At 41.7% G+C, this 11,843-nt stretch overlaps 1 long non-coding RNA gene across 1 annotated transcript in view; it reads right to left on the reverse strand.

Annotated features, from left to right (window-relative positions):
* The window catches only part of LOC120723695, a 21,255-nt gene extending 9,615 nt beyond the window's left edge, over window positions 1-11,640 (reverse strand). The window contains exon 1 of the long non-coding RNA XR_005693807.1: window positions 11,625-11,640. This is a non-coding gene — a long non-coding RNA (uncharacterized LOC120723695). The remainder of the gene's footprint in view (window positions 1-11,624) is intronic.
* Between the last annotated feature and the right edge of the window lie 203 nt (window positions 11,641-11,843).

An 11,843-nucleotide genomic window follows, 5' to 3' on the forward strand; every position in this document is an offset into this window, starting at 1 on the left:
TTCTGAGTGTCAGCATTTAAATTTGACAACCTCTTTCATCATATTGCTCCTTTTATTAGCCACTGGGAAAAAAAAGAGAAAAGACAACTGGTGGACGTTTTGTAGCAGCTGGCTTGTCAAGTCACTCGGCCACTTTAACGAAAGCTGGGAAATCACTGCTTTTACTGGTGAGAATTTAACAGCGTTTATCTGTAAGAGCATTTAGCTCCTTTGTTTGACGTGCTTATCGTTTCTTTTCGCGTTTTAAATCGATAAAATCTAGCATCTGCTGAACTCTGATTCACCTTTCTCGCAGAAATCTAATTCCCGTCCGTGGAAGTGAGGAGTCCAAATTTGAGGGAAATCCCGGAAGGGCCTGCTGAACTGCTCAGAGGTTACTATAATGATGATAGAGCGTCTTCACCGACTGGAGGAAGTGAGGCTGAAAGTTGCAGTGAGGCAGCGGTGGGAAGATTGAATCAATGCATCGATGAACCTGAACCTCAGGTTCATCGATGCATTTAAATGTGCAGCAGCTTCTGCTGAACGGGGGACGTGGTGATGGAGGGATGGAGAGAAAGATGGAAATATTTGAAGTAGCGATCAGGTAAAAACAGATGCTTTAATTAGCAGACTAAGAAATGCCTGTAGCTGTGTGTGAGTGTGTTTGATGGCTTTAATTAGTTGAAGTGTGTGATGAAACACAGAGGAAAATCAACAAAGTGGCATCTCTATAAAGGTTAACAACCACCCACCCTCTTCTCTCCTCCCTTCCCTTTCTCCCCAAGTAACAGAGGGACAGAGGAAATGAGAGCTGGACTCGGAATGAGAATGAGCGAGCAGAGACAGAAGAAGACGGAGTAACTGTCTTTAATCAAACAATAGCTCAAAGTGCTATCAACTTTATTTGCTACACACACAAAGACACACACAGGCGCACACATGTTGTTGCTGGAAAGTCTAAGAATTGAATTTTCCCCTCCAGAAACACGGGAGAGCTTTAGCTTCAAGCCTGTGTCTCAGTGTACATATTACAGGTAGCAGCACAGAGATTACTGTGAAACTGGGGTGTCTACTTTCTGATGTCTCGCCTGCGGCCTGAATGAAGACAGGGATTTTTTTCCCTCTTTCTACTTCACTGCTAGGGTTGTTTTAATATTATTTAGGCGAGAGGAAACAGAGTTTGAGCGTGTAGCCTGGAGACAAGCGATGAGGAATGAAGGTGACAGAAGGGTGGAAGGAGGGGATTTATTTGGGGTTTTTTTTGGTTTCTTAAATGGTGGCTAAATGTTCACAATATGTGAATCAGAATTTGAGACAACTGTGACAGTCAGTCATTCACAGATACACTGATGTTAACCTGCTGTGTATGTAGCACCTATCCATGGAATTTACTTCTTCCATTCCAATCTCTTCACCACCATTGGGAATACCAAAGAGCTGTCAAAGGATATATAATGACCCTCAGTCACATTCAGTCTGGAGGTGGTGGATCAGCCCAAAACTACATGGGAGGAGCTTATTAATGATTAAAGGTAGTTGGGAACAGTCACCAAGAACACCATTGGTAACGCACTGCACTGTAATGGACTGAAATCTCCATACATCCGCATAAACATCCTCGTACTCAATAAGGCATATGTACAGGTCTTGCCAGTGAACATCTAAATGATTCAGAGAAGTCTTGGGGGGAAAGTGCTTTGGTCAGGTGAAACCAAAATTGAGCTCTTTGGCATCAGCGTCTCTCCAACTTGATCATGTTTGGAGGAAGAGAAGTGCTGAGTATGACCCAAAGATACAGTGAGAGGACAATGGATGCAAAATCTTGAACGAGAACCTTATTCCCTCAGCAGAACACTGAAGATGGGGGATGGATGGGTCTTGATGCATGCTCAGTCATCCAGGTAAGTAAATCCCAAAAGGTTGATTCTTGATTCTGGGCTTTGATCAGTAGTGGTTGATCAATGTTCATGAGAATTTGCATATTAATGATCAAGGAACCGACCTCCCAGCCCATTGTTCCTGCAGTGGTTCTAGTTTCAGCTGAGACTGAAGAAGTCACTTGGATGGATTTCTCCCACTGAAAATGTCCAGATGAACAGAATCAACCTTTTGGGGTTGTGGATGGGTCTTCCACCATGGCCACAAAGGAGTGGCTGAAGAAGAAGCACGTTAAGGTCATGCAGTGGCCTACTAGGATATTTGGTTCCTACCACTATGAATCAGATCTTAGACTTTCACTCAAACATTTACTGTACAAAACATTTTTTATGGTGAAGAATTGCTTTGCATCTGGTCCAGAAATCCTCACAACTTTTGGTTTCTGTTTAGAAATAGAGTCGTGGATACCCAAGAGGACTGGTGATGGTGGCAGTGTGCTTCATTGGACCAGTCTGACTGAGAATATCATACAGGGTGTTGTTGAAACACAAATCGCCAAACTGCCGTGCCAAAGACTTTCATCGGGCCTGTGTGCGTTGTCTGCTTCAATATCTATTCCTATTTGTATTGCTCAATCCTATTTTCCTTTATTACAGTATTGACATTTTCCAGCAGACCGAAAATCACTTCTGAAGCAAATTTTACACAGTGGTAGGTGTTGTATAGACAACAGTTCCCTTTGTGTCATCATTCGATTGTCCAGGTGTCATGTTTCAGCTGTGTACAGGCAGGAGAAGGATCCAAACACAAAACTCACAACAATAAAATCAAACTCAAAAAGCTGCTTTATTGCAGAATGGCATGGAAAACTAAACTAAACTGGGACATGGATAAACTGACACACACGGAAACACAGCCATGAGGAAGACTACGACACTGACAAAGAGAAACACAGGGCTTAAATACACAGAGGGATAACAAAGGAATGAGACACAGAAGGAGAGCAGAGCTGGGAGTAATCAGGCTGGACGAGACAAGGGAAGCAAAACTAGAATCACTCACATGAGACATGGACCTTCAAAGTAAAACAGGAAACACACTGACTGAACTCTAGACATGCAAACTTAACAGCAACTGAGAAGACAGAACATAGGGACCTGAAACATGGGACAGAAAGGCACAGTAGACACAACGTGGACATAACAACACCACAGGGAAAGAGTAAAACAAAACACAGAACCTCTTAGAAAATAAAATAGGAAACATAATGAAACGCAGACATGACTACATGAACTTGACAACATAACAGACATGAAACACATGAAGGGCAAGGGAGACTTAACAGGGGTTGGAAGACACAAGGGGAATCTAATAACAAAGAACTAGAAAAACTCATGAGCTTAATCATATAAACATCCAAATAAACTAAACTCAAAACACTGGTTCATAAGACCCAGGATCGTGACACCAGGTGCATGTGTGTTTATTTATCACTATCATTTGATCTGTGTCAGATTAAGGCAATTTGTGACAAATAGAGATACGGCTTTTCTGTGTGTGTGTGTCCTATTTGGACTGTAAAGGTAAGTGTGAGGATTTTACTGCTGTTTTATAGTCCATTACAAGCTCTTTACTGCTGCCTCATGGCCCCATTCTGTTCTTTTTATTCTGTATCTCTTTATGGCGTTAAGTATTTAAATAATGGCAGCAGAAGGGGCAGCAGTGCTAGCAGGCAGCTTTTGGCAGGAGAGACAGCCAGCAACACTTCAGCGGCATTCCCACCCAACTGTCAGCTGTCTAACCTCACATTTTTGAAATATCTGAATTACTTTACTCATTCCCGTTTATTTGATAAATAAAACTCCTGAAATATGCCACATCTGACGGAAAATAAAAACCGAGTGGTTTTGGTCAAATTGTTTTTATTCTTTAGTGACAATAGTGTCAGGCATATTTCAAACTGTCTAGAGATGAGAAGGACCCCCCCCCTCCTCCCACCAAAACTTTAATATTGCACTCCTGTAATAGCCATGCATAGCAGAGGCTTAACATGGACAACCAACTTATTTTTTACGAGATTTTGCTCGACAGGTCGTGTACACTAACCTTTCCAAGTACAGAGTTTTTAATGGGAGAGCAAAGAATGGTCAGAATTAGTTTAGCAGCCGTGTTAGAAACCCTCTCTCATACATGTAGCCATGAGATTAATCTTATGGTCTGCTGACCTGAAAGTGCCTCATCTGTTAGTACAAAATCCATCCAGAAGTATTGTTCTTCTAATCTTTATTAGTGTGAACGCTTGAAAAGACTCTAAAAATTCTTTTCTCATTACTTAGGTTTTTCTAATTTACATTTAAAACATTTTCAGCTATTTTCCAACTTCTTCTGTGTAAACGTCAGCTTTTAGCAGTTCAGCACTTTGGTTTTCAGGTTAAATTCTGTTTTTTTTTTTTTTTTATCTCATTCAAAATTTTCAACGTAAATTCAGCAATTCAGCAAAACAAACTCGGGATCTCGCAAAACTTTTGCGAGATCTCCCCAAAGTTTTAGCCGCATTCCTCGGACGCCGGCTCGAAGCCGACCGGGAGGTCGAGGCACGATGTGCCGGGAAAGCGGTGTTCCTCCCGGCTGTTGTAGGTCTCGACCTCCCGTTAGCTTCGAGCTAATGGGAGGTCGAAGGCCGAAGAATGTGGCTAAAACTTTCGCGAGATCTCGCAAAACTTTTGTGAGATATCGCAAAAGTCCGTCTTAATTTTTTTTTTCTCCCGTGTCCCCTGCGGGAATCCGTAGATTCCTATTCTTTTGGACATGTGTGCTTGTATTTTTCTCACTTTTAACATTTATATTTTTAAAATTATTCAACTTTTTTCAACAAAAATTTCCCATGTATTTCAATGGGGAGACCCTTCAAATTCTCCTTCAACTTACTCCTCTTTAAACTGTATCTACTTTCACATACATTGACGTAGAGCCACCATTAAAACTTTAAAACAAAGACAAGACATTCAACTATTCAACTTGTATTTATCTTTTCAATATCTATTATACTTTTTCTTCAGTTCCAGTTTAAGTTTCATCCTTTTTTTCAGCCGTTTCAGAGTTTATAATGGGTGTATATGGGACGGAATGTTGGCACTAGAGTGAGACAGCTCAACTGCTAGAGTGAGAGGAGGGGGGGAATTAATCTTAAAATATTTTCTTAAAACTGCTGCTGTGTCCACAATGTTCGCTCTACAGCCATCATTTTACCCTCAAAACGTAGCCATCGCTGTCCTCTTTCATCCAATGTGTTTATTATTGCAATAGGTGTTATGGTTCTTTCATAAATGTCACCAATGCACAGCCTCCTCCATCCAACTCTTCCATAGACTCTAATGTTAAAATGGCTCAGAAAGTTCTTTTGAAAATCAGAAGTACAGGGTGTCTTTACACTGTCACCACATCCATATAATAAATTCCACAGGCATGAAAACTGAGATTTCGGTAGACTGGACATTGCTGGTGCTCACGGTGAAAGAATTTTGTCAATACGACCTGTACTTTTCATTTGGGACGGATTTGTTTCGGGCTGACTTTTCTGTTCATTTTAAGCAGCAAAAGTGAGGCGCATGTCTGTATGCGTGTGTATGGAGCCATTGGGTGCAGTCACTATAGCAACCAGGCTCACACCTGCCTGCCTAACGAGCTCTCTCTCACTGTGCAGAGATTCATCTTAGGCTACATTCACTCTGCAGGTCCTAATGCTCAATTCAGATTTTTTGATCAAATCCGATTTTTTTGTCTGCTCGTTCACACTACAAATAAAATGTGACAGCAAACGCGCTCTAGTGTGAACGCTCAAAGCGGCCCGCATGCGCAAAAGAAGATGTCACACACAACGCGCTCTGTTTAGACCCAGAGCAAACAATATTGTTTGACTGATGGCCCTTAATATGAAGACTTCGGACTTCACGTTTCCCAATTTTTGCTTTAAGTTATTTTGTTATTTACATAATAATGTAGATAACCTAATAATTATCCTTATTGCTGTTTTAGAGAGGAGCGGTGCTTCAAAGGATAGTTGCAGATTTCTGTCAGAATCTGCAGTACAAATAAAATGTTAACGTTTCTCCAACATTGTCTTCCCAGCAGTTTGACCGGATGGCCAGGAAGCGTTTGCGATGTCTTATCAGGCGCTTCTCCGGCGCTGATAATTGGCGTCTGTCTTGTGTCAGTGACGTAAAAGACGGATTTAATGCGACTTGACCGTTCAAAGAGCAGTCGCTTTTTGAAACATCGGATATGTATCGGATTCAGTACCACATACGAAAGTGACCCAGATCGGATTTGAAAATATCGGATTTGTGTCGTTCACACTGTCATACCATGATCGGATATGGGTCGCATAGGGTCAAAAAAATCTGATTTGATGCGCTTTCACCTGCAGTGTGAACGTAGCCTTAAACACTTTTCTTTCAACTGCTGCTGTGTCAACAGTGTTTGCTCTACAGTGGCCATATTTAGATTAGAGGGTGGTCCTAAGTTATCACCTGACATTAACAAGCTTGGCTAGCAAGCTACATCTCTGAACTGTAACCTTGATTAGTGCTAAGCAAGAGACAGAGAAACTTTAGAACAGTGAGTAGAGTTTCCTTTCCAAAACTGAAAAACCAAGTTTTTGGATCTTTACCAAACAGCAGGCAACACAGTTTGTCAGAAATACCATTAAAATGATCCACAGTGAAGAGTGACTCTAATTTACTGACATGTAGCTAACAGCCATTGGCTATAGCAGCCTACGTTGGCACACATATCAGTTAAAGTTGTCACATCTCTACTTTTAAACCTTAACCAAATCCACCTGGATGAGTTCTAGAAGGATGAAATCAGCCACAGAGATCAAAAAATGTTTAAAGGCTTTAAATATGTCATTTTCATGGCTAAAGTTGGGCTTTTTTTACACGGGAGTCTGTGGTGATTCACTTTTGGAGCAGGCCCCAACTTCAACTTCAGCTTCACCAGTGAGGAACATGCAATTGCAAATGCACAAACGTGATTAAAAATAACTGCACAGCATCCTCCGTTCAGCATAAGCTGCTGTACATTTAAATGAGAAACTCTGCCTCTGCTGCTCGCGTCATTTTCCCTGCAAATGCAGATTGAGGTCCAGGATTCATTTATTCAGTCTTCCCACCACAGCCTCACTGTAACTCTCACCCTGACTTACTCCTTTCACGAAACCTTTACTGAGAGAAAGCACTGAGACACCACTTTTTAGCCCAGCGTAATGTGACTTTTGAAAGAGACACCATTCAAAGCAGCCCTTGCATCAAGCCTGTCCAATTCAAGTGCTTGGATTAAAGCCCAGCTGCAGACGAGTCACTTGTAGAACTGGACCTCTTCTGACATCATTGAAAGCACAAAATGATATCATTAAATCATGTGCACTTAACCACTTAAAGCATCATACACAGCTGGAAAATTGCCTTCTGTGCAACCTTCAACCTTATGGCCATTAATTCAAATATCTGCCTCTGTGCCAGTGTGCAGCCTTCAGCTTTAGCTGGCTGAATGTAGCATGTAGCCACTATTGATGGGAAGAGAGCAGCGAGTCAGACTGCTGACAGGACAATATTAATGCAAAGAAGGTTATTTCTGGCATAAAACGATTCCTTCATTTAAACTGATTGGTTTAAAAAGCAAAAAATAAAAAAGAAGTAGTTTTTGTACAGATAAAGGACTCATCGCAACAAATCATCATTTAGGAGAACAAGCAGTGAATCCACAAAGGCTGTTTCCTGTTGATTTTGAATGGAGCAGCTCCAGGTTTTGCCTGCGTGTGCGTCATTATGAAGCATCTGTTCAGCAAACAAGAAACAAAAGGGAAGAGCAGCTATACGGTGCCCGCGCTGGGTGCAATCCATCAGCACGCATCATGAACTGTGTGTGCGTGGGTGAGTTTGCTGGTGACGGCGGTGGGGGTGTGTGCCTCAGAAGTGATTAGCGAGTGTTTTCAGCTCTCAGACGTGTCACAGAGGAGGGAAGTCAAACGACGCTCCTTAGCGCCCACACACACGCAGCCCGGCACAGTTTGACCCGAGTCTGTTGTCATCAGAATAGGTTGCTAATTAAGAAGAGATTCTCTCACACTGACAGCTTGTCGCTTGCCTCCCTACCCAAGAATCTTGTGAGGGACCGAGGGTATGTATATGTGTGTGTCACAGCACTGTTGTGTGTTGTGTTCTTCTGTCAAAGAACTGTCCCATGCCGTGAAGGGCCAGAAAGGTGATTTGTCTCCCTCAGCCGTGCTCTGTGTGTCAGCGAGTGCCGCTGTACACAAACATGCACTTGTGCAATGTGCACACAGGACAAAATTAAGTTTAGTGCACAACTCTTACATAAAAGGAACACTTTTACAGGGAGGCTAATACCTAGTCTGCTGTCACTGTTTGAGCACTCCCAGCGCAATCTTTAAAGCAGAATCACCCCTTCCCAAAATCAGTTTCATAAAATGTGAACATTAACATTTATTGCAGTGCTGTAGCACTTGAATGCATTAGTTTTAGACAGCTGCAGCCCTCTAAACTGGCAACTAAATGACTTTGTGTATTGACGAAGGTGTCACTTCAAAGCTGCAGGCAGTAATCGCTCAACTCTTTAGCTCTCTGCAGCTCTTTGCACTATGCAAGCAGAAAAAAGGACTTTTTTAACCTCATCCAGCTTTTTCTTGGTGGACACTGGGCAGCACATAGTGACTGAAAATCTGGTGGCCATGAAATATGGGGAGGTGTGCTGACCCCTCAATATATTCTTAAAATAAAACACCAAGCTGTTCCTAAACCAATCCGGAGATGTCTGCCTGTGGCCTTCTCCTCATCTAGGACCTGCCCCGGAGGCATCCTAGTCAAATGCCCAAAACACCTTAACTGGTTCCTTTTCATGTGGAGGATTAGCGGCTCTACTCTGAGGGTGAGATCATCACCCTCTTTCAGGCTGAGCTACCTTTCGGAAGAAACTCATTTCCGAATTGGGTAAATTATTTATTTTATGGACAAAGGTATTCATATTACTTCCACATTCTATTTTAAAAGGGGATGAATATGTGAATCAGAAGAACAACTCCACAAATTAGAAATGAGACCACTGAGGATCGTGTAAGCGCAAAGTAAATGCAGCCTCAAAGAGGTGCTAGCATGGCTGCTGACTGTCTCGGGTAATGGACACAAAACCAGAGGGAAAACTTCAAATGATGGCGTTATCAGAACGACAAAAAGAGCTCCAAACAAATGTTTTTATGTTAATATGTTTGCTACTGCAGGCTTATATAGTAGACTATAAGTTACTATTTCAGTTTTATCATGGTAAGCCGTGGTTAATGCTAAATGCTAACTGTTAATGCTAACTGACGTTTTCCTTTAATAACAAGCTCATGAATATAGCTTCAGGCTCAGAAAATGTGGTGGTTGTAAACAAGTTCTGTACGGTGGCCATGAGAGGTCAAACGCACTGCAGTTAAGAAAGCACCAAGCAAAAGACAACTTTTGTGCACTTTTGCAACATTTTTTAGTTGCTGGTCCTATCTTAATTTTGCAGTGCATCTAATCTCTTAGATTCACTGTCCAGTCCTATATAAGGCCATCTACTTGACATCTGCAAACACTTTGAGTTTACGGGCTACGCCGCTCATTTTAGGTAAAAAAATAAAAATCCAGGTCATACTATATTTTAGAATAGAGGGTTATCAATGCTCAACAGCTAAGGACTCGTTCTGCTTTCCTCAAAGCTAAGAAGGTGAACATGGCTTTTCTTTTACATTGTTAATGAGGACAAGTCATGTCTGGTGTGAAATGGGCCCTTTAATGCTTCTTTAAATATATTTTACTTACTGAACTGCTTTAGGACTCTGCATGTTTTAAGCATATTCCATTTCTTAATTAAGTCATTGTAATTAGTCACTATCAGAGTCATTATCAGGTGTAACGTATGTGGCTGTTCTTCCAAAGCATTTAAAGGAGTAGAAATGTTAATCCCATATTTCTTTGAATAACAAATGCTTATTTTAAATAATAACTCCATATTTGTAATTATTTATATGTTTTTGTTCCCTAACTAGTCATCAATTTGGGTTGCGCTCTCTCTCTCTCTCCAAACTGAATAAAACTGAAAAGATAAGGAGACATGAAGTAGACGAGCGAGGACAGAAACAGAAAGATAAAGGATGAAGTGAGGAAGAGATGATGAATGAGATAATCATTATCAAAATCCCACTACCCCCCCCCGGTCTCACTCATTCTGTCTCTTTGAACAAATTAATATCTTGATCGCTGATATAATAAACTGTTGTACTGCTGTTCTCAGGCTCCTCAGGGGAAAACACAAAGAGAGGACGAGGGAGGCAAATAATCTTTAAAAGGAAGTGAACTGACAAATAGATGAGAGCCTGTTTATGTGTGCAAGTGTGCAAATGAGACTGAATTAGAACTACACACAGTGAAAGAGCCTCATCCATATTAATACACTGCAGGTCATCCGCCCCACTCCTGGGACCGATGGCTTCCCTCGCTCTAATAGATCACACGCCATCTTTGATCACATGGCTGTTTGTTTTTAGAATGAACTCAAATTCAGCTTCGCCTGTGATATTTCAGCTTATTGACACTTGCTTGGCATTTTAACTTCATTACAACCAGTTTCTTTCTCGCTGGTGGACAGTCACCATGTGCTGCTCTGTATGACCCAAACAGACTTTATTAATGTTGATTCCAGTTTGAACTCTCAAGGTTTTCATTTTGTTACCGATGGTGACTTGATCTGATTTTTTTTCCCTTTAGAAAATCCAGTTATATGGTTGTTGCACTGTGGGTGGTTATAATCCTTGTGTTGTCATGCTAGGATGTTTCTGTCTGCTTAAAGCACAAACAAAATTTACCCTGCAGGAGTTTTCTGAATGAACACGACAGCTGATCTTCTGTATTTTCAGCTGGTGGTGGTGGAAATGGGTGTAGGTCACAATCAGCCAGGGTTTCGGGTGAGCTCATTGTGAAACCTGGCCCCACCCTATCATGTGATTTCCTGAGGTCAGATGGCCCAGGATGTGAGTGGGTGTTAAGGCGTCTGGGAAGGATCTCAAAACTGGATTATAGATGGCAGACAGTTGGTGTCGTAAACCACCGCCTCTGTTCAAAGGTGGTCACTCACAGTGGACATAGATGGCTTCTTTCACTCCTCTTTCAAACCATCTGTCCTCTCTGTCCAAAATGTGAACATTGGCATCCTCGAAAAAGTGACCTTTGACCTTTAGATGCAGATGGACAGCTGAGTCTTGTCCCGTAAAGGTGGCTCTTCTATGTTGTGCGTTTATGAATGTTTTGTCTCTCCGATGTAGAGGTCTGGGCATTCCTCGCTGCAATGTACAGCATACACCACATTGTTAAGTTTGTCTTTGGGATGAATCAGTTTTTTGTTTTTTGTCAGTATGGTGATGACAGAATGGGAAAGTGGTAGAGATGTAAAGAACAGAGCAGCATCCAAAAAACCAGGAAAGCTGGCAGATGAGTGTTAACACATCTTTCTTACTGAACTTACATACAAGCTTCATCAGTGGTTAGCAGGTTTTCCCCCGTGGAAGAGAGGCATGTGGTGATACTGGAGCTACGTTTACCTGTTTGCTTGTCATTCATATTCACAAGAATAATGATGGGCTAAATCAACTCAACTCAAGTCATCCCTTCCCAGATGCCTTAATCCCCACTCACATCCTGGGCCATTTGACCTCAATAAATCACATGATAGAGTGGGGTTAGGTTTCACAATGAGCTCACCCAAAATCTTGGCTGATTGTGACCTACACCCGTTTTCACACCTTGGCTTGTGTGATTATGTAGATGATCAATAGGTGGTCCATGACCGTCTTAGGACACTCCCATAGGACTTAAATCTGGGACTGCACCAATTGCTCTGAGAACTGAAGAAGCTTCTAGATGAAATGTATTCAACAAAACTTA

The sequence above is a fragment of the Simochromis diagramma genome, unplaced genomic scaffold, assembly GCF_900408965.1.
Source record: "Simochromis diagramma unplaced genomic scaffold, fSimDia1.1 OVJJ01000685.1, whole genome shotgun sequence".
NCBI lineage: Eukaryota > Metazoa > Chordata > Actinopteri > Cichliformes > Cichlidae > Simochromis > Simochromis diagramma.